At 38.1% G+C, this 21738-nt stretch overlaps 1 non-coding gene across 1 annotated transcript; it reads left to right on the top strand.

Annotated features, from left to right (window-relative positions):
* Window positions 1-2102: 2102 nt before the first annotated feature.
* On the top strand, window positions 2103-2186 carry TRNAL-CAA (transfer RNA leucine (anticodon CAA)). The gene has a single exon. It is a non-coding gene; the product is annotated as a tRNA-Leu (tRNA).
* Window positions 2187-21738: the final 19552 nt, after the last annotated feature.

The following is a 21738-nucleotide window of genomic DNA, read 5'->3' on the forward strand; positions in this document are numbered from 1 at the left end:
CATTTTGTCCATGACATAATTTTAAATTCACAAGCCTTCTTATCATGAAGGCTTTGTTATGGGCATTCTTTGGCTCGTACATCTCTCCCAGATGTTGTCAAAGTTTGTATGCATCCATTTCTTTGACTGTATCACGGATTGCCCTTGACTCAACCCACTGTCTTATAACACTGAAAGCTTTCCTATTGAGCTTCTTCTAATCGGACTCATTTTTTCCACTTGGTACGATCCCTTTGCATTCAATAGGAGCGAACAGATCTTTTAAGTACAACAAATTTTCCATCATTGTCTTCCAGATGGAATAATTTGTCTCTGTAAGTCTGATCATGGAACTGCTGCCAAGACTTGTACTTTCCTCCATTTAATATGCTCTGGTATTGTACATAGACAACTGTAGTGAACAATATTACTACAATATAATCTCAAAAATTAGGAACAGATCCAGCCATGAAGGCGGTATTAATACACATCAATAAAACTTGCCATCTAGGCGGTATTAATACACAGCAATAAAACCTGTCATCAAGGCGGCATTAATACATAGCAATAAACCCTGCCATCAAGGCGGTGTGGTATTAATACACATAAATAAAACCTGTCATTAAGGCGGTAAACTAGTAGCTCTGATACCAATTGTTGGGATCCCACCCAAGATCAAATAACACACACACAAATAACACATAAGATTTACGTGATTCGGCCAATTTAGCCTACGTCCACGGGAGAGGAGTAATTTCACTATATAGATATGGGTATATAGTGAAGGAAGAGGAGGATTATAACACACTCACTTTAATACACACTCACAGTGCACTCACACTTATTGTGTCTTCAATCACTCACTCTCCCTCACCTCTGTACAACAAAGAAATTTCTGTGTGTATTTTCACACACCCGAAGCTTTTTTGTGTATATATTCACCACGGAGAGCAACATACAATGAAGGAGGAGTACTCCTTTTTATAGGCAAAGAGGAGGAGACATCGCAGCAAGTCTCCTGTAAAAACAAAACGTCACCTCTTTGGAGTGTGTGCCAACAAGCAACCAAAGCCAGTCTTTGCCTTTTATTATTTATTTAAGTGGCTGCAGCAATCTGGCCTGACAACCATGTGCAGCCTCACTCTCCTTTATTCTATGAGGTGGGCCCAACAAAAGGAGAGGGAAACAGAGGCAGGACACGAGCAACCGAGAGAGAGAGAGAGAGGGTAAGGGAAGAAGGCTGCACAAGAGGGAAAACCAGTTTCAAAATTCAAATCATACTTGTAATATATTAAAACAGATATCCATAAAATAACCCCGAAGTACTTAAAATGCACAAAATAACCCTATATTAACTAAACTTCTAAAATAACCAAAATTATCTATAGCTACAATATATGCCTCTAAAGTTCTCCATTGATGGTCCTCCATCAAACTCCCCTTGTTAGAGAAAACTTGACCTCCAGCCTTGAAATGGCGCGGTAACATTAATTCCATGAGCAGGAACAAAATTGAACAGATAGGAAAATCAAGAGGCGGTATCTAAAACATCTTCCAGCTGCAAGTAGGGATAAATTCCATCGATTGTAGCTGAATTATCGAATAAATCGTATCTGGGTCACTAAATTTCAATTTGTTTCAATTGAATCACTAGACTTGAAGATCAGCATTCTACCTAAGATGTACATATTTCAACTATCCCGTGGAATATATATATATATATATATATATATATATATATATATATATGCAAACAGATTTAAACAAAAATAATGAAGATTATGGAATTTCACTATATAAAAAAAAAACATTTATCTAAAGCAAATTAAATGAACCGAGAATCACAGTTTGTACGAAGACACCATTATATACGACAAAGGAAATACCATGAGAGAGAAAGAGAGAGAGAGTACCCGTGCTAGAGCTTCCCGCCTAAATCGGGAACCTAGACGGAATCCTTCGCTGGAGAGAGAGGAAACGGGGAATTGAAAAGGAGCGGGACGCTTCGATCCTGCGCCGCGCGGGAGAACGGCTGAAACACGAAGCAGTTGAAAGATGTTAGGTAGCAAGAAAAACATAAAAGGAGATGTCTAAATCTTTCATACCAGTAGTTAAATCATCAAGTCAGGATGGCCGAGTGGTCTAAGGCGCCAGACTCAAGTTCTGGTCCTCGAGAGAGGGCGTGGGTTCAAATCCCACTTCTGACACCAATTATTTTTACTTCTTAAAAATCCAAGACATTCATATATTTATAATTATATAATTTTCCCAAAAAACCACAATGTGTAATTTTAAACTTCAACTTGAGATTTTGAATTTGAAAATGTGAAAATTTTGGGTAAATTTTGTTATAGTTTGTGTATACATAATTTTATAATTTTAAATTTACAAACTTGAACTACATAAAGATTATATGAAAATTGACAATCATGTCGAGTCATTTTTAAATGAATTTTTTACACCACATTGGTTCACATAAACAAATTAAAATAAAAAATTGAATAGAAAAAATAAAAATTAAGTGATGAAATAACTTATTAAATTCCTACATACTAAATTTATATTTGATTTTTTTACTTTATATCATTTTTTCTTATTTGCGAGTCCAAAACAAAAGAAGCCTTCACAATTATGGGATAATGGTGAAAATAATCCTATATCTTTTCTCCATTTTAGTAAGTTGAATTATAATACAATTACTAAGCAACATTGCAATATTTGATTATCGTAGAAGTGAATGGAAATTTTTTTAAGTGATTCTAAATCTTCACCCGAGACTCATGAGTGGTAATTTTGAATCATTTTTATTTAGACACGCACGTGTAATTTGCTTTGTTCAATTCTTTGTTACATATTATTCAAACAGTAAGTCTCACATGTTTATGTGTCGGGACAGGACTAGTGAGCCTGCGACTCATGAAACCAACATGAAGATTTAGGGTCACTCAAAATTTTCTCAAGTAACCATAGATTTCAAGAATTGATATGCAAATACACTACAACGACTTATTGGAAGCCTCACTACTAAAAATGATTTTCATCCCAAATCCTTTATCTTAAGTAGGCACAAAGTGTCTTGAATTTTGTATATGTTATAATAAAATGAAAAATTAGTTGTGAATACTTAAAATATTTTATATATATAAATAATAAAATAGGTTAAAAAATATGAAGTAAGGCGATTAAAAAACGAACTTCCCCAATTCAATTGTCCTTAATGAAATGATTCATGCAAGCATTCTCCACTTGTATGGAAATTTTTTAAGTGGTTCTAGATCACCAAACCAGGTTCTTGAGTGGTGGTCTTAAATCATTTTTATTTTGACATGCATGTAGGGTTTTCTTTGTTTAGTTATTTGTTACATTTTATTCAAAAAACGAGTCTCACATGTTCACATACCAAATAGCAATAGTGATTTGAGACCACAAAAAATAGAGCTAACATGATAATTGAGGGTTACTCAAAAATTTTCCAAGTGACCGAGGCAACAATCATGGATTTCATGAATTAATATAAAGATGCATTGCAACAAGTTACTAAAGTTCCCAATATTAGCAATGATTGTTCACTCAAATACTTTATTTTAAGAAGATGTAATGTCCTAAATATTTGATACGCTTAAGTAAAATGAAAAAATATATTAAATTATAAATAACAATAAAATATGGTAAAATAAAAAGTAAAGAAACTAAGAAACAAACTTTCCCAAGTCAATTGCCCTTCCCAAAATGAACCCTGCAAACATCTCCAACTTGTATTTAGTAGAGAGAATAAATGATACACAATGAATGTAGCGTCCCGACCCTCTTGGTGGGCCCAAAGTGCCACTAAACATACATCACATACATCTCTCTGATACCATACATATACAACCCGCCCTAATAAGGGAAAAATAGGTGTTCCATACTGAACTGCATCAACATACACAGCAGAAAACATACAACTTCTAATAGAACTTACTAGAGTTTCTAACTGTTTCTCATATACATCCATACAAAACTAAAAACATAATCTGTTATATATATAATTCCCAAAAGACAGATAGTGCATAAAATCTCTCCAACTCTGACAAGAACTGTCTACTATCTAACTCTGCCTAGCAACACGTTAGGTTCAATCACTTAGAGTACCTACAACAACATTTGTATGCTAGGGTGAGACATCTCTCAGTAAGATAGATTATATTATTATCAGTGTGTGGCTAGCATGAGATTTCGTGTATACATATATTGCTAACATTTAAATACATTTAATTGACATTATAAAATATGTACTACTGCTCTGTAAATTTGAAAATACATACTACTGGCTCAATATGACCCTTTCTATAGTAAATATGCCCATATATGCCTAGAAGATATAACCTGGTCTGTAAGACAAGCGTCGTCATGCCATCACATACACATGCGACATGCTTCCCCCCATAACGAGTTGTGTGGCCCGAAGGCTGAACCTAACAAATAGCTGGCTGACTAATGTTAAGTCAAACATAAAGTAGTACGATGGTGCTTACTCTCTCTCTCTCTCTCTCTCTCTCTCTCTCTCTCTCTGTGCTCGAAGGCTGAGTTATCTGGAATACTCTATCGGATGGGGCCCCATAATCACTTATTCAGGGAGTACTTTACCTAGGCCATTAGTCGCCTTTCCCATCCACACTCTATTTGAGCAGTGTGGTTGCACCTCTACATATATATAGCTACGATACCGTGCTCTAACCATGAGATCATCAGAATAGGGCTCTACTATCATATATGACAATTTACATCATATAAAACTGTAATCATCATTCATTTCATAAAAATGTAATATAACATACTCTGTATATAACTCTATGAAACATCTGCTTGATACTGACTCGGTAAAAATTGAAGTATCATAAACTCGGAATTTAGCCATCTCATCTCATCTCATCTCTTGGCATATAGACATCATATCTCTCATCTTGGCTTATAACCGTTACATTTCAGTATTACACAAAACCTGCTCATTTAATGTCAATTAAAAATATACTCATGCCACACAATTTTCTTCTGGTAACTCATACATAGCTCAACTACTTGAGAACATATATACTAGTGCTAAAACGGGGGTATGAATATCTCCAGGTTGTTATTTTACTAAATATAGATATATAGCAAAATATGGGAAAAATGGAGATAATCAACCCTACCGTCTTTGGTTGATTTTCAAACAAGTCTATGGTTTGAAATAACTTTCCAACAGGTGAAAACATTCATAAAGATTCATATTATAGTTTAAAAATATCATACTTAAATTTAAACGGCTGGTTTTGAAAATAAAGTCGGTTAATCAAACCCTAGGCTCAGAAACCCTAGAAAAGTCGTAACTGTTTATCTAAAAACCGTTTTAACATTTCAATCCATTAGAACTCATAAACATAACTAACATAATATAATCCCTTTACCTATTTACTTAAAAAACACTCGAGACGCTCGAAAACCGAACCCTAGCTTTTTCTCGAAATTAAGAATCCACTCTGCTAGATTTCTAGATATTCGCACCCTGATCCTCGTGGTAACCTCCGATTGTTGAAACGGGCAACGAATGACAAAGGATCAAAGAGAGAGAGAGAGAGTGTGGGCGCAAGTCCTAGATATATATATATATATATATATATATATATATATATATTGATTTCTTAACCATTAAGCAATTGAAAATCTATTTATAGACCCCTTGACCCAATCAAATTCATCGATGAAATGACGCCTTCGTCAACGAACCACATAAGGCTGTTCATTTACGAAAGAAGGGTCTCGACGACGAACCCTAAACCTAACTTTTCCGAACGTTCTGGATCTCTTCGTCGACGAAGCTTTGAATTTCGACAACGAGCATCAAAAGGGCCTTTGTCGACGAGAACATGGGGTTCATTGATGAAGTCTGCTGAAATCCCTTTTTTCCTTTTCTTATTTAATTTCCTTATTTTCCTAGTTCGGGTCTCTACAATGAACTTCCATGGCCTTTCATAGTAAGAATTGCTAGTTGAAATCACTTTTTACAAATTAAATGATTTTGAAGATGGTTTCAAATATATATATATATATATATATATATATGTATATATATATATATATATATATATATATATATATATAAAGTTTATAATATGTTCATAATCAAGATTCAATACAAAAGAGAGGGAGAAGGAGATTGCAAAGAGGGAGAGAGAGAAGCCGCACACAGGCAACAAGCAACACACAACTGCAATCCTTACTTCAAACCACAATACCAAAGAATACATAATAGAATAAACCTAAACTTAATATATGTACATAGACTAAAATGCCCCTAGTTAAATATATATATTATCTAACATCCCCCCTCAAACTCACAATGGCGCACCGAGAAGCATCGAGAGTTTGCCGAGTTGAAACTAGAAACGACTAATAGTGTGGGACTTTGTGAAGAAGTCAGTCAACTGCATGTTAGAGGAAATGAATGGGAGAGAGATGGTACCCAGGCGAAGATGATGACGTGAGAGATGATAATCAATTTCAATATGCTTAGTGCATTTATGAAAGACAGAGTTATGAGCAATTTGAATAGCATTAGTGTTGTTACAATACATAGGAGTGGGTTCAGCAAGTAAGACACCCATGTCAGCAAACACAACCAAACTATTTCAGCATTAGTTGAAGCCATGAAACAATACTTAGCCTCAGTTGAAGAATGAGAAAATACATATTGCTTCTTGCTTTTCTAGGAAATAAGAGAGTCACTAAGAAAAATACAAAAGCCAATTGTGGATTTGTGGTCTGTGGGATCTCCAGCCCAATCAGTATCAGCATAAGCACGAAATCCCAAAATAGATGTAGAAGGAAGTAATAAACGCTGATACAATGTCCCTACAATATAACGTAAGATACGGGGAGACAAACTGACTCACAATATGAACTGCATATGTAATATCAGGTCAAGTGGTGGAGAGATAAACCAAACTGCCAACAATAGTAGGGTACAAAGTTGGATCCGCCAATGGAACCCCATCAAAATAGGTATAATGAACATCGAGTTCAAAAGGAGTTTCTACAGTTCAAGTATCAGAAAGATGAGCTTTTTGAATGACATCAGCTGCACATTTAGACTGAGAGAGAAGATAACCTTTAGGAGAATAGGCTACCTTAAAGCCAAGGAAGTATCTCAGGGGTCCCAAATCTTTCATTTGAAAGTGGTGGTGCAGCTATGATTTCAATTTTGCAATCTCATCTGTGTCATCGCCAATTTAAAATCATATCATGTAAGAACTCGAACCATGAGATGTGGGTTTATATGTAAAAGAGGGATATAAAACGGAATTCTGCAGACTTCGTCGACGAAGCCATAATTCGTCGACGAAGAAAAGCCGAGAGGTTTGGAAAATTTAAATATCAAGGTTCATCGACGAAATCGCTGCCTCGTCGATGAAATCCCTGAAGACTTCGTCAACGAAGGCACCAATTCGTCAACGAAGCTACTCGGGTCAAAGGCTTATAAAAGATATTTTTGAGGTTTCTTCATTTCTAAGTTTTGGAAATCCTCTCTCTCTCTCTCTCTCTCTAGAACTCGAAGGAACTCTCTCTCTCTCTAGTTTTCTTTGTCGTTTGTTGCCGAATTCGTAAATCCAACGATACCGCGAGGATCAGTGAAGGATTCTCTACGTTTCTAGCGGATTGAAAATTTGTTTTGAGCGTTTTTGGGTTTCGAGCTAAAATCGAGGTAAGGTTCGGTTTTAGTTTCTGATTCAATATATGTGTAGTAGAACGGATTGTAAGCCGGTGTTGTACTGTGGTGTGTAGGTTTTGGAGTCTCGGTTTGTAGTTTTGAGGACCGTAGAGTTCGTAGTTGGAATCGGGTTGAGGTAAGGGGATTCTATTTATATAAGTTTATTTTTGAAATCGGGATCAGTAAGCTTGTAGGCTACGATCGTATGTATGATTTGACTACTTATTTGGGGAAATCTATCGGGTAAAAATGCGGGATTTTTAGGTTACAGTTTTTGAGAAAATCAGGGATTTTGGCTATCATCTCTACTTTGTTTGGAAATCTATTCGTTTTTTTTAAACTGTATTATTGAGATGGCTGTTATCCATATTTGCATAAACTATATACTTGAATTTGTAAGCGATATGATTTTCCGTAAACCAAATAAGTGTGGTATGTGTGAATGTATGTAATTGTTCCAGATATTTGTAAAACAGCTATGTGGCGGCTTATTACCGTACGCTGAATTGTATAGGGATGTGAGTTCCAAAATGATTCCAGGTTTTTTTTGAAATCGGCTAGTGGCGGCTAATTACTGTATAATGCGCCATGGATCGGTTAACTACTGTAGGCGAGAGTGTCCGGCTCTATATCTGAGGGTGTAAAACATCACCAGTCTAATTCTGGTTGGTCACCGAAGTGGTGTGAGCTATATGCTACATCGTATGAGCAATGTAATCACTATTGATCCTCGGTCATCGCAGCGTAGTTGTGCATATGGCAATGTAATCGTGGTGAGACTAGGTGACCTTGTGTAGTTGCGTTTGTAGCAATGTAATCACTATTGGGCCTGAGTCGTCGATCTTCGTAGTTGCATATGTAGTAATGTAATCGCTGTGAGACTTGGGTGACCTTTGTGTAGTTGCGTATGATGCAATGTAATCACTATTGGGCCTTGATCGTCGCAGCATAGTTGCGTATGTGGCAATGTAATCGCTATGAGACGAGGTGACCTGGTGTAGTTGCAAACTAGTGTGACGACACTGACTGTATGTATGTATGTATGTATGTATGTTTTGGGTATCGTATGAACTAGAATGGTTTTTGTGAAAATACAGGAACTGTATGGAATTGTATGAAACTGTACGAATTGTTTCAAACTGTATCGTATGTATAGTGTTATGATGTATGTAAAATAACACTGGTATGCCACACACTAATATAACATGTTTTATCCCTTACTGAGAGGTGTCTCACTCTGAATATATATACAAATGTTTTTCAGGTCCTTGAGGTAGCCGTAAGTAGCATCCTAGCGTTTGGAAGCAAGGGTGTCGTAACTACTGCCAGTACCTTCTAGGTACGGGTTTTTGGTAACCAGGTTGTCGGGATGACTTTTGGTAGACACCTGGGGTATGTTTGATATCATGGGAATGTATATCCTAGTTTGTATAGACTCTGGTATGATACTGTATGTGTATAAAATACCGTTTTCGGCTGCATATTTTGATGAGTACGGACGTTTGTATGTATGTATATAGGGCATCCGTTCACCCCACGAGGTCGGACCCTCTTTGTATGTTGTATCATGTATGTTTAAATTGATACAAAGACAAGTTAGATTATTAAATTCACCCTCGGGTCCCATTTCCGGGTTCGGGGTGTGACATATCATCTACATAAAGAAGGAGAATAATACGCTCAACAGATGTATAATGAATAAACAAGGTAGAATCATGATCACTTGAGCGGAAGCCAAAAGAACAAAGTACTTCAGAGAACTTCTCAAACCAAGCCTTGGGAGCTTGTTTAAAACCATACAAAGCTTTTCTCAGTCTACAGACCTCCCCTAGATAATGAGAAACACCAGGGGGTGTAGACATACAAACTTCTTCTTTGAGATATCCATTTAGGAAGACATTATTTACATCTAACTGTGAGAGGTTCCACTGGTTAATAGAAGCTACTGCAATCAAAATAAATACATATGCCATCTTAACAACTAGTGCACATGACTCCTCATAATCAAAACCAACTTTTGAGTAAACCCTTTTGCAACCAAACAGGTCTTATATCTTTCAACAGAACCATCAGACTTAATTTTGATCTTGTAGACCCAGCAATATCTCACTACCGTTTTATCAATAAGAAGAGGTACCAATTCTCACGTGTCGATCTTATACAAAGCAGCAAGTTCTTCATTCATAGCTTGTTGCCAAAAAGGGTCAAGAGTTGCCTCCTTACAGGAAGTAGGCTCACAATGGGAATGAAGAGAAACTAAAAAAAAGTAGCAAAACTAGAAGAATAACAAGAATTAAATGCAAGAACATATGAATCAAGATGAGAAGGTGGCTTACGCAATCGCGTTGGACAACTAGAAGATGCAGGGTCCACATGATTGATAGATGAAGAGGAGTTCGCCAACGAGGATGGGGGATTTGTACCTGCAGAAGAAAATGAAGGACAAGGAGAAGAAATAGGAGCAACAGAGGAAGACTCTAAATCAATATCACAAGTAAATGGATCAATATTTACAAGGTTAAACTCATTTAAGATGCTAGAGCTTGTTGGAATAGAGAAGAAATGAATGTGTTCAAGAAAGGTGACATGATGAGAAACATAAAGTTTTTGTGTTATCGGATCATAACAACGATATCTTTTTTGTCCATCACCATAACCAAGAAACACACATAGAGGATTGTGCAGACAACTTAGAGCGCTTAAGTGACGCCCCAAACCCTTAATCCCGGGGCCGGCGCTTTATACCTGATAAAATCCATAATTAACATAACCTATGCAGCGGAAAACATGATCATAATCTCCATATAACATAATACCAGAGTTTACTAATTCTAACTACCAACCATAATAAATTAATCATCCATCAGTAATCAAATATATGCATGTCTCCAAAACATTATCCACAAATATCAGTATGTTTTACAACTATCCTTTCATAACTGACTTAAAACATAAATTATAAAACATAAAATATACATATTAAAATTAACATAAAGATATACCATTTTTCTTATATCTTCCAAAAAATGTTATAAAATCTCGAGCTCTCAAAGCTCGATCCTGAGAAATCCTAAAAAAAAAATGAATTCATATTCGGGTAAGACACATCTCAGTAAGGGAAGAAACAATATATTAAACTCAGTGTGTGGCCATCATGAGATTATACATATCATTTTATAATATTTGCAAATCATTAACATAATACTGAAAGTCATTTTCTGATCCTAAACAAACACATGCAAATGTTTAACCCACGAGATTACCCGAGGATATGGGTGATTACCCGCCCATACAAGTAGCACCCTTCTGCTCTAATACATTTAGCAACCCGAAGGTCACAATTTAAGCATACCAGAGCACTCACCTTACTCAGTAAGCCCTCAAGTGTTAGATTGATCTCGTACTCATGCATTCAACAATAGTTTACCGGCAAAGGCCCTAAGGATTGGGAATTCCACCCGCCCATACAAGTAGGTTCCCTCTGCCCTAGTGCGTTATGTAGCTACTGCCACATCTGAAGCTACTAGTGCATTCGCCTTACTCAGCAAGCCCTCAGGTGAAAGGTATGCCTCGCCCAATCGTAACATGTTCTACGTACATACATACTTCTATTATCATAATAAATTATTCTTTTCTGTCATTATACATTCATGCACATTCATTCTTGTTCATAACTTAACTTTACATTTCGTTTCACTTTAAGTGGCTCTTTCCCATTTACATCATTTACATTTGTCATTTCATTTCATTGCCATTTCATCGTCATTTCATTGCATAACATTTCATTTCATTACTTCGTACTACAACTGGTCTTTAGCCATCATTAGTTAGTCTACGTAGAAACATGCTAAATCTGCTAACATAGCTCCTTTTAGCTGTCATCAGTTAGTCTACACAGAAGTGTGCTAGATCTGCTAACATGGCTCTCTTTCAGCTGTCTTACATTTACATGGTTGCATTTAACATACACAGGCAACATTGTCCATATCATATTTTATTCTCATTTTTTTACTTACTTAACCTGCATCTCATACATTTAACACATAATTTGCACAGATTCTCATGTCACACAATTTAGTAATAAAATTCATACACTGCCTGTAAAATAAGCCAACCAACATTTAGTGTTTATATACTGAAAATACCTTTCATTTCTTACTTAATTATCCTGAAAATATTTTTCCACTTTCATCAGTTCATTTTCGCATATACATATCTAATAAACCACCCTAAATTCGAAAGAAATATAATTTAAACAGTTGACATTTTACCCATACCGAAACATATACACGTACATATAACACAATTTATTTTTTCTTTAAATTCAAAAAAATTCTGATTTCCCCTTACCTAATTTCTTGAACTACGCCAATAGGGACTCCGAAAAATACCTGCGGCGCTCACCCGAACCCTGAAATTAAATTAATAGTTCAAATAAATTATTCTTGAATAAAATATTATTTAAATATTTCCTAGGGTCATAATTCCTAAATAAATAAATATACCCTTAAATTTAGCCAAATTGCCAAATTTCCCAAATCCCACTCTCGCTTTGGAGTAGGGCCTAGAAAACCCCAATTGAAAAATTACCTACGTCAAAATGACGACAATGACGATTAGGACCCCGTGGTGGTGCCTGATCATCGATTTAACAGCAGATTTTACCAGAAATTGAGAAATTACGGAAAAATTACCTTTTCCCAGGAGCAGTGCCTAAGCCGTTCCCACGACAAATCTGCTCCAGTGGAATTGTCGGTGGCGGAGTTACGAATCCAACGGCACCTTCCGTTTTCTGATCCGCCATAAACTCGTCGAGAAATAAAGGAAGAAAGAGAGGCAGAGACGGAGGAGTGGAGAGGCGAGACGACGAGAGCAGAAGCTCTCTGCAATTCCAGTTGCAGAAGCTTCAGTAAGCTTCTTTATTCTTTTTTTTTTCTTTCTTTAACTCACCTTAACTTAACTTTACTTAACATATATATATATAAAACTTATACTTTAACCTTTATATATATATATTAAGCTTACATATATATATATATATATATATATATATCTTTATTCCATTTTTTTTTTACTATTTATTTATTTATTTTAATAACATTTAATTAATTATTTATTTTTTTATACTATTTATTTTTATTTGTTTATTTAATACATTAATTTAATAGTGTTTAACCAATTAATTAATTAATAATTTTAATTAATTATTGTTTTTTTTTTTCGGGTTATTACAGCTTAGTATGAGGATGAAGGACAGAGCATGTGTAAAAAATTACTCTCAAATGAAAATACTTTGGAGCCTTGTCGTACAATTTATCATAAGGAGAGACTCCCAACTTAAAAGCAGTAGGAATTCTGTTAATCAAATATGTGGTAGTGAAAACTACTTCTCCCCATAAAACTTTGGGAACATTACCAGGAAGGAGAAGGGATCGAACTGTCTCAATAATGTGTCAATGTTTTCTTTCAGCCACACTATTTTGCTTAGGAGTGTCTGTGCACAATGATTGATGTATGGTGTCATCAGAGGTGAGTAGGGTGGAAAACTCAATTGAAGTAAATTCCCTCCTCCCAAATCACACCTGAAACACTTAATGATAGTTGAATGTTGTGTTTATACCAAAGCATGAAACATTTTATAGATGCTAATGAAATCAGAACGTTTCTTCATAAGGTACATCCAAGTAAAACGAGTATAATCATCAATGAAAGAAACATAATATCAGGACCCTCCCTTTGAAGCGGTAGTAGCTAGTCCCCAAACATCAAAATGGATTAGATCAAAGGGTGCAAGAGACACTAATGTACTTTTATTAAAGGGAAAAGCAGAGAATTTTGCAAGCTTACAACCACTACAATCCGAAAGGTCATGAGAACATAAATTTCCTAAGGCACCTATGAAAGCCAAAAATCTCAGTCGAAAACTAGAAACATGCCCAAGACATGAACGCCATAAATAACAAGTAGAAGAATTGGAACTCAAACGATAAGAATACAAGTCGACACTAGAACCAACAAATTCTTTGACCTGAAGCTCTTCTAACACATACAATCTCCCCTTCTTATGACATGTCTCAATCAGCTTCTTGGAATGTGGATCCTGCACAAAACATGAGGTTGGAGTAAAATAAATAAAATATCCAGAATCACATAGTTAACTAATATAAATCAAATTCAATGAGAGTTTAGGAATACAATAAACATCAGAAAGATACAAATAAGATGAAATGATGGAACCAATGCCTACCAATGACATTAAGGTACCATTGGCCGTCAAAACAGATGGAGGTGTCGAAGGTAAAAGATATTAATGTAAATAGAAAGATGTTATTTGACATATAATGAGCAGCACCTGAATCAAAAACCTAAGTAGACGGAGATATACCTAAAGTGGATGAGGAGGACAAACCTATGGAGGGAAAAACAGATAAGACATTAGGCTTTGATGTATAAAGAAGCTTTTACAATTGCTCTGCAATAAGAGATAGTGTAGGTACGGTGGGAGACAACTCTTATGATGATGTAGTGGCTACAGTGTGATAATACCAAGCCTTCGAAGTCTGTTGTCCCTTAATAATAATGGACATTGAACCTTCTAATGACCCTTCTGCTTGCACTAACTACACTCATCAATGGTAACTGTCTGACGTCGATTTTGATCATTGGAAGATTGCTTATATGAAACAGCTAAATCAACAACCATCTTCAAATGCAAAGAACTCTCAATTGCTCAATTTCCCAGAAAAAAAAAAAAAACAATTAGTAAATTCAGAAACAAAACAGCATTGCAAACACTTTATATTTTGTCGGATGATTTAACTCTCACATATCAAACTCAGAGAGACATAGATTCAAGTTCCCTTCAAATTAATTTCAAAGAAATATATAGATCATTTTTTTCTCAATGCCCTTCAAAATCATGCAACAAATTCAAATCACAAAATTTTCTCAAGTTGTTTAAGTTATCATAACCCCGCCAAACATACAAATCAAAAAGTCACAATTGATCAATTCGCAAGCCCTCGTTCCCAAGTTTCGTAGACTGCTAGTACATAACCCCGCCAAAGATACAAATAAAAAAAAAATCCCAATTCAATTTGCAACCCCTCATTTCCAAGTTGTCACTCCTTATTTACTTCGTGAGACACGCATGCGTAAACGCTACTTTGGCCGACATTTTGATATGATGCGGCTCCGACGGTAAAGCTGCATCACTGGCGCTGTGTCACGAGCTAAGCTTGTTCAGGGAATTATGCTTGCCTGTGACCGCTTGTCTCGTGTGTTTGGGATGGGTTTCCATCATGTAAATACTAGTGTAGGGTTATTTTCCAGTATTTATTTCATTGTAAGCCAAAGAAGGCAGTATGACTCTTCGGTCACTTTGAGGTTTCCTAGTGCCAGAGTGAGAATAGCCTAGAAAGCTCTTTAAGGGAGGGTGAGTGTTCATCAATCATTGTGAAACTCACTAGCAATTGTCAACGTGCTTAGCCTACTTACCTCCCTCGCTAAGTACACCATGTCAACGGAGGATTTGTTAATGAATTACGTTTGCTTCAATGTTCATTGCTTGCTTGCCATGACTTTCATGAATTGATTACTGTTTCCGCTGCTATCTGAATGAATGATAATGAAAGTGCTTCATGGATGAATGTTGGTAAATGATAGGCTGGCTAGTTAAACAAAAGTGTTTTAGCTAGCGCCGCATGGCCCTTTACAAGGGTGTGAAAATAGTTGGATCGTGACATTTGGTATCAGAACCAAGGCTCAGTTGCTACGATAATTCAGTTACCTTCGTTGTGGGATTTTGGAAGCTTTGGTAATTGACCATGGCACCAAACAATGTTGAAAGACTTAGTGCACTAGAAGCACTGGTTGAAGAGACAACCAACAATATGGCTAACGAGATAGCCCAACTAAGGGGACTTGTTGATGAAGTGATGGGATTACGGCAGCTTCAAGCAAGTTTGAAAAGTGAAATTTCAGAGGACTTTTACCACACTATGGAAACTTTGCAGGCCCGGATGGCTAATCTGGATGCAAAGGTGAATTTGATGGTTTTTACTATAGGGAACTCCAACACTCCAGGAGTTAGTAAGACCAAGGTACCTGAACCCAGGACGTATGGGGGTGCCTGTGATGCTAAGGAGTTAGAGAACTTCTTGTTTGATATGGAACAGTATTTTTGTGCTGTGAGGATGGCCTCAGAACAGGTGAAAGTGGATACTGCAACCATGTACTTAGTGGGTGACGCCAAACTGTGGTGGCATGCTAAGTACAATGACATTGAAAATGGAGACTTTGTAATTGATAGTTGGGCAGACTTGAAGAGAGAGCTCAAGGCCCAATTATTTCCTGAAAATGTTGAGTACAATGCAAGGAAAAAGCTGAGAGACCTCAAGCATACTAGGTCGATCATGGGATATGTGAAACAATTTTCTACTTTGATGTTGGATATCCGAGATATGTCAGAGAAGGACAAGTTGTTCTATTTTCTAGAGGGGATGAAACCGTGGGCAAGGACTGAACTTCATAGACAAAGAGTTCAAGACTTGTCTACCGCACAAGCTGCTGCAGAACGCTTTACTGACTACGCTGGGGAGAATACCACTTCGTCCAAAGGATCTGGCGGAGAGGGAAACAATGGAAAGTCTTTCAAGAAAGGCAAACCCGAGAGTGGGGGAGTCAACTATAAAGCATCAACCTCAAAGGAAGCTTCATCATCTCGAGGGTTCAACACACCCAAGGGAAAGGGTAAACTAGAGTGTTTCTTGTGTCGAGGTCCTCATAGAGTTTTTGAGTACCCTCACAAGGCATCACTTAATGCTTTATAGGCTTCCATTGCCGAACAGGCACTGGAAAATGATGGGGAAGAAGATGAGACCCCGAGGATGGGTGCAATGCGGCAGGTGAGCGCATTGGAAAAGCAGGCGAAAGCCCCAAATGTTACATGAGCTAGAGGGCTAATGTTTGTGGACTTGAGAATCAATGGGAAAAGCACTCGCGCTATGGTGGATACCGAGGCTACCCATAACTTTGTTTCTCAACTAGAAGCTTGGAGACTCAACTTATCCTTAGAGAAGGATACGAGACCCATGAAAGCAGTTAATTATGTAACCTAGCCTACTCTGGGAGTAGCCAAGCAAGTTACTGTGAAGCTTGGGCAGTGGGAAGGTCATGTGAATTTCACAGCAGTGCCATTGGATGAATTTCTAGTCATTTTGGGAATGGAGTTCCTAAGGGGAACGAAGGCAGTGCTGATGCCTTCGGCTGGTTCCCTATGTCTGATGGGAGATCACCCGTGCATGGTGCAAGTTGTTGCAACGAAAGGAGACGATGGGAAGTTCCTTTCAGCCATGCAACTCAAGAAAGGTTTGAGGAAGGGAGAGCAGACATATCTAACCACGATGGTGGTAGATAAAGAAGTAGGCAAAGAGCTGGTGCCTACAACCATCCAAGTGGTGTTGGATAAGTACAAGGAGGTGATGCCGGATAAGTTGCCTCACGAATCACCTCCACTAAGGGGTGTGGAGCATGAGATTGAGTTGTTTCCAGTAGTGAAACCACCTACAAAAGGGCTACATTGGATGACGCCTTTAGAGTTAGCAGAATTGAGGAAGCAACTTGATGAATTATTGTAAGCGGGATATGTTCGCCATTCCAAAGCACCATTTGGCGCACCGGTGATGTTTCAAAAGAAACATGATGGAAGCCTGCGGATGTGTGTAGACTATCGCGCGCTCAACAAGGTGACAGTGCGCAACAAGTATTATATTCCGTTGATTGCTGATTTATTGGATCAGTTGAGTCATGCCAAGTACTTCATTAAACTTGACTTGAGGTCAAGCTACTATCAGGTGAGAATTGTTGATGGGGATGAGCCGAAGACTACTTGTGTGACACGGTATGGGGCGTATGAATTCTTGGTGATGCCATTCGAGTTGACAAATGCGCTTGTAACATTCTGTACCTTGATGAACAAGGTTTTCCATGAGTACCTTGACAAGTTTGTCCTGGTGTACCTGGATGATATTGTTGTCTACAGTTCCACTCTGAAGGAACATAAAGAGCATCTGCAGAAGGTGTTCGATAGGCTAAAGGGAAACAGTTTATATATGAAGAAAGAGAAGTGCTCTTTCGCTTAGCAGAGCATCAAATTCCTTGGTTATATGATTGAACAAGGTTATATCAGAATGGATATGGAGAAGGTAAGGCAATTCAAGTGTCACGCCCCGAACCCTAAAATGGAACCCAGGGGTGAATTAAGTAACCTAATCTGTCCCTATATCAATATAAAACATACATGATACCATATACAAGAGGGTCCGACCCCGTAGGGTAACGGAATGCCTTATATACATACATACACATGTTCATACTCATCAACATACGTAGCGGAATACGGTCTTTCTTTACATCAAACTGTACCATACCAGAGTCTATACCATACAGGGTTAACCATACCTACAAATACTATACATACCACGGGTGTCTACGAAATCCATTAGGACAACCCGGTTACAAAATTCGTACCTATCAGGTACTAACAGTAGCTAAACACACCCCGCTTCCGGATGCTAGGATGCTAGTTTCGGCTATCCGAAGGACCTGAAAAACATTTGTATATATTCGGGGTGAGACACCTCTCAGTAAGGGAGAAAACAGGTTATATCAGTGTGTGGCATACCAGTGTCATTTTCATACTTTATAACACATTCATATTATACAGTTTGAAACAATACGTACAGTTTCAAAACAAGTTCCATACATTCCCATACAATTCCATATAGTTCCAGTATTTTCACAAAAACAATTCCAGTTCATCCATACGATACTCAAATACATACGTACATACATACATACAGTCAGTGTCGTCACACTATTTGCAACTACACCAGGTCACCTCGTCTCATAGAGATTACATTGCTACATACGCAACTACGCTGCGACAATCAAGGTCCAATGGTGAATCCATTGCTACATACGCAACTACACAAGGTCACCTAGTCTCACAGCGGTTGCGTTCCAACACATGTAACTACGAAGATCTCCGACTCAGGCCCAATAGTGAATCCATTGCTACATACGCAACTACACAAGGTCACCTGGTCTAACCCCGATTACATTACCATGTGACAACTACGCTGCGTTGACCTAGGCCCACTGTGAATCCATTGCAACATACGGTGTAGATAACACCTTCAGTGACTAGCCAAACCATACTGGTGATATTTCACACCCTGGATATAGAGCCAGCCACTCTCGGCGTACAGTAATTTGCTACCACTAGCTGATTTCACAAAACCTGTAATCATTTTGGGAACTCATGTCTCTATACATTTCAGCGTACAGTAATAAACCGCCACATAGATGTTTTACAAATACCTGGAACATTTACATACAAACACACATACCACACTTATTTGGTTTATGGAAAATCCTATCGTTTACAATTTCAAGTATACAGTTTATGCAAATATGGATTACGGTCATCTCAATAATACAGTTTTCAAGCAAACAAACAGTTTTCCAATCAAATAAGAGATGATACTCGAAATCCCTAATTTTTCCCGAAAACTGTAACCCGAAAATCCTGTATTTTTACTCGATAGATTTCCCTAAATAAGTAGCCAAAACATACATACAATCGTAGCTTACCGGCTTACCGATCCTGATTTCAAAAATGAATTGATATAAACAGAATCCCCTTACCTTAACTCGAAACCAAACCACGAACTCTTCAGCCCTCAAAACAACGAATCGAGACTCCGAAATCTACAAACCACAATACTAAACATGCTTATAATCCATACTACTACACATATACTGAATAAGAAATGAAAACCGAGCGTTACCTCGATTTTGGCCCGAAACCCGAAAACGCTCGAATCGAGATTCCGATCCACATAAGTTGTAGAGAATCCTTCCACGATCCTCATGGTAACCTCGGATTTTCGATTCTATCAACGTCCGGTGAGGAAATCTAGAGAGAGAGAGTTTAGAGAGAGAAAGAGAGAGAGAGAGAGAGAGAATTAATGAAGAAGAAACCAAATATCCCTTTTTTAAGTCTTTGACCTGCCCGGTTTTCGTCGACAAAAAGTACCTTCGTCGATGAAAAGTCAAGGATTTCGTTGCGGATGTCGGTAGCCTCGTCGATGAAGTCTGATAGTTAAAATTTTCCAGACCTCTCGGCTTCTCTTCGTCGACGAACCTTTGAATTTCGTCAATGAAAAGTCTACTGCCTTTGTCGACGAAATCTGGCTTCATCGACGAAATCTGCAGAAATTCCTTTTATATTTTTCGGGTTCTTACATCAAGAATGGAAGATCCCAACGATAGTGAAAGAGTTACGTTCCTTTCTTGGCCTTGCCAACTACTACAGGAAGTTCGTAGAGGGGTATTCAAGGAGGATGGCCCCTATGAAAAAACTACTAAAGAATGGTCATGGGTGGAACTAGACAAAGAAGTGCTAGGGAGCCTTTGATAACTTGAAGGATGCCATGATGAGAGATCCGGTATTGGCTCTTCTGGATGTCATGAAACCCTTCGAGGTACAGACAGATGCATCAGACTTCGCCTTTGGAGGAGTCTTGGTACAAGAAGGGCACCCTATTGCGTACGAAAGCCGTAAGCTTAGTGAAGCAGAGCGGAAGTACACAGCTCAAGAGAAGGAGATGCTAGCGGTGATACATTGTCTCCGTGTGTGGAGGCATTACTTACTTGGGTCAAGGTTTGTGGTGAAAACAGATAATTTAAGTGTTAGTCATTTCTTCACATAGCCAAAGCTGACACCCAAGCAGGGTCGATGGCAAGAATTCTTGGCAGAATTTGATTTCTCATTTGAGCACAAGGTGGGGCGATTGAACCAAGTCACGGATGCACTGAGTAGAAAGGTCGAACTAGCGGCCTTACAAATGGTAACACATATGACTTCAAGTACTGTTACCACAACGATGCGGGAGTGCATCAAGGAGAACTTAGCCAAAGAGCCAGTTGCGCAGAACTTAATGAAACTTACTGAAGAAGGGAAGGCACGACAGTTCTGGATGGAAGATGGATTACTGATGACCCATGGTAACCAGCTCTTTATGCCACGAGCAGGTGATCTGAGGAAGACATTGCTAAAGGAATGTCATGATACTATGTGGGCCCGACATCCAAGATGGTAAAGCACTTTGGCCTTACTGAAGCAGGGATACTATTGGCTGCACATGCATGATGATGTGGTTAATTATACCCAAACTTGTCTCACTTGCCAACAAGACAAGGTGGAGCGGAGGAAAATTGCTGGGCTATTGGAGCCCTTACTAGTACCGTCCAAACCATGGGAAAGTGTCTCATTGGACTTCATCACCAACCTGCCCAGAGTAGGAGACGCAGGGTCTATACTTGTTATTATAGACAGGTTTTCGAAGTATGGTACATTCATAACTGCACCGAAGTACTATTCGGTAGAGGAGACAGCACAGTTGTTTTTTACAAACATTGTGAAATATTGGGGGTTCCCCACAACATTGTTAGTGACCAAGACTCAAGATTCACCGGAAACTTCTGGACAAAACTTTCAAAATCTTTGGTTCACAACCAGAAATCTCTTTGAGTTATCACCCACAGACAGACGGACAGATGGAGATTCAATGGGCTACTTGAAGAGTACTTGCCCCACTTTGTCAATGCCAACCAGAAGAATTGGGTGCAACTACTTGATGTGGCTCAGTTCTGTTTCAATGCCCAAAAGTGCTCCACAACCAACAAGAGCCCTTTTGAGCTTGTTATAGGCCAGCAGACGCTGTTACCTCACACAGTGGATGAGCAGTACAGAGGAAAGAGTCCCAGGGCCTACGTCTTTACCAAAGAATGGAGACAGAATGCTGAGATTGCCCGAGCCTACCTAGAGAAAGCTACTAAGCGGATGAAGAAGTGGGCAGATTAGGGGAGAAGACCGCGGCACTTCAATGTAGGTGACTTGGTGCTTGTTAAGCTCAATCCTGAACAGGTCGGGTCACTACGAGGACGAGATAGGAGACTACTTCGCA

This window comes from Malania oleifera, chromosome 2 (genome assembly GCF_029873635.1).
Source record: "Malania oleifera isolate guangnan ecotype guangnan chromosome 2, ASM2987363v1, whole genome shotgun sequence".
NCBI classification, from domain to species: Eukaryota; Viridiplantae; Streptophyta; class Magnoliopsida; order Santalales; family Ximeniaceae; genus Malania; species Malania oleifera.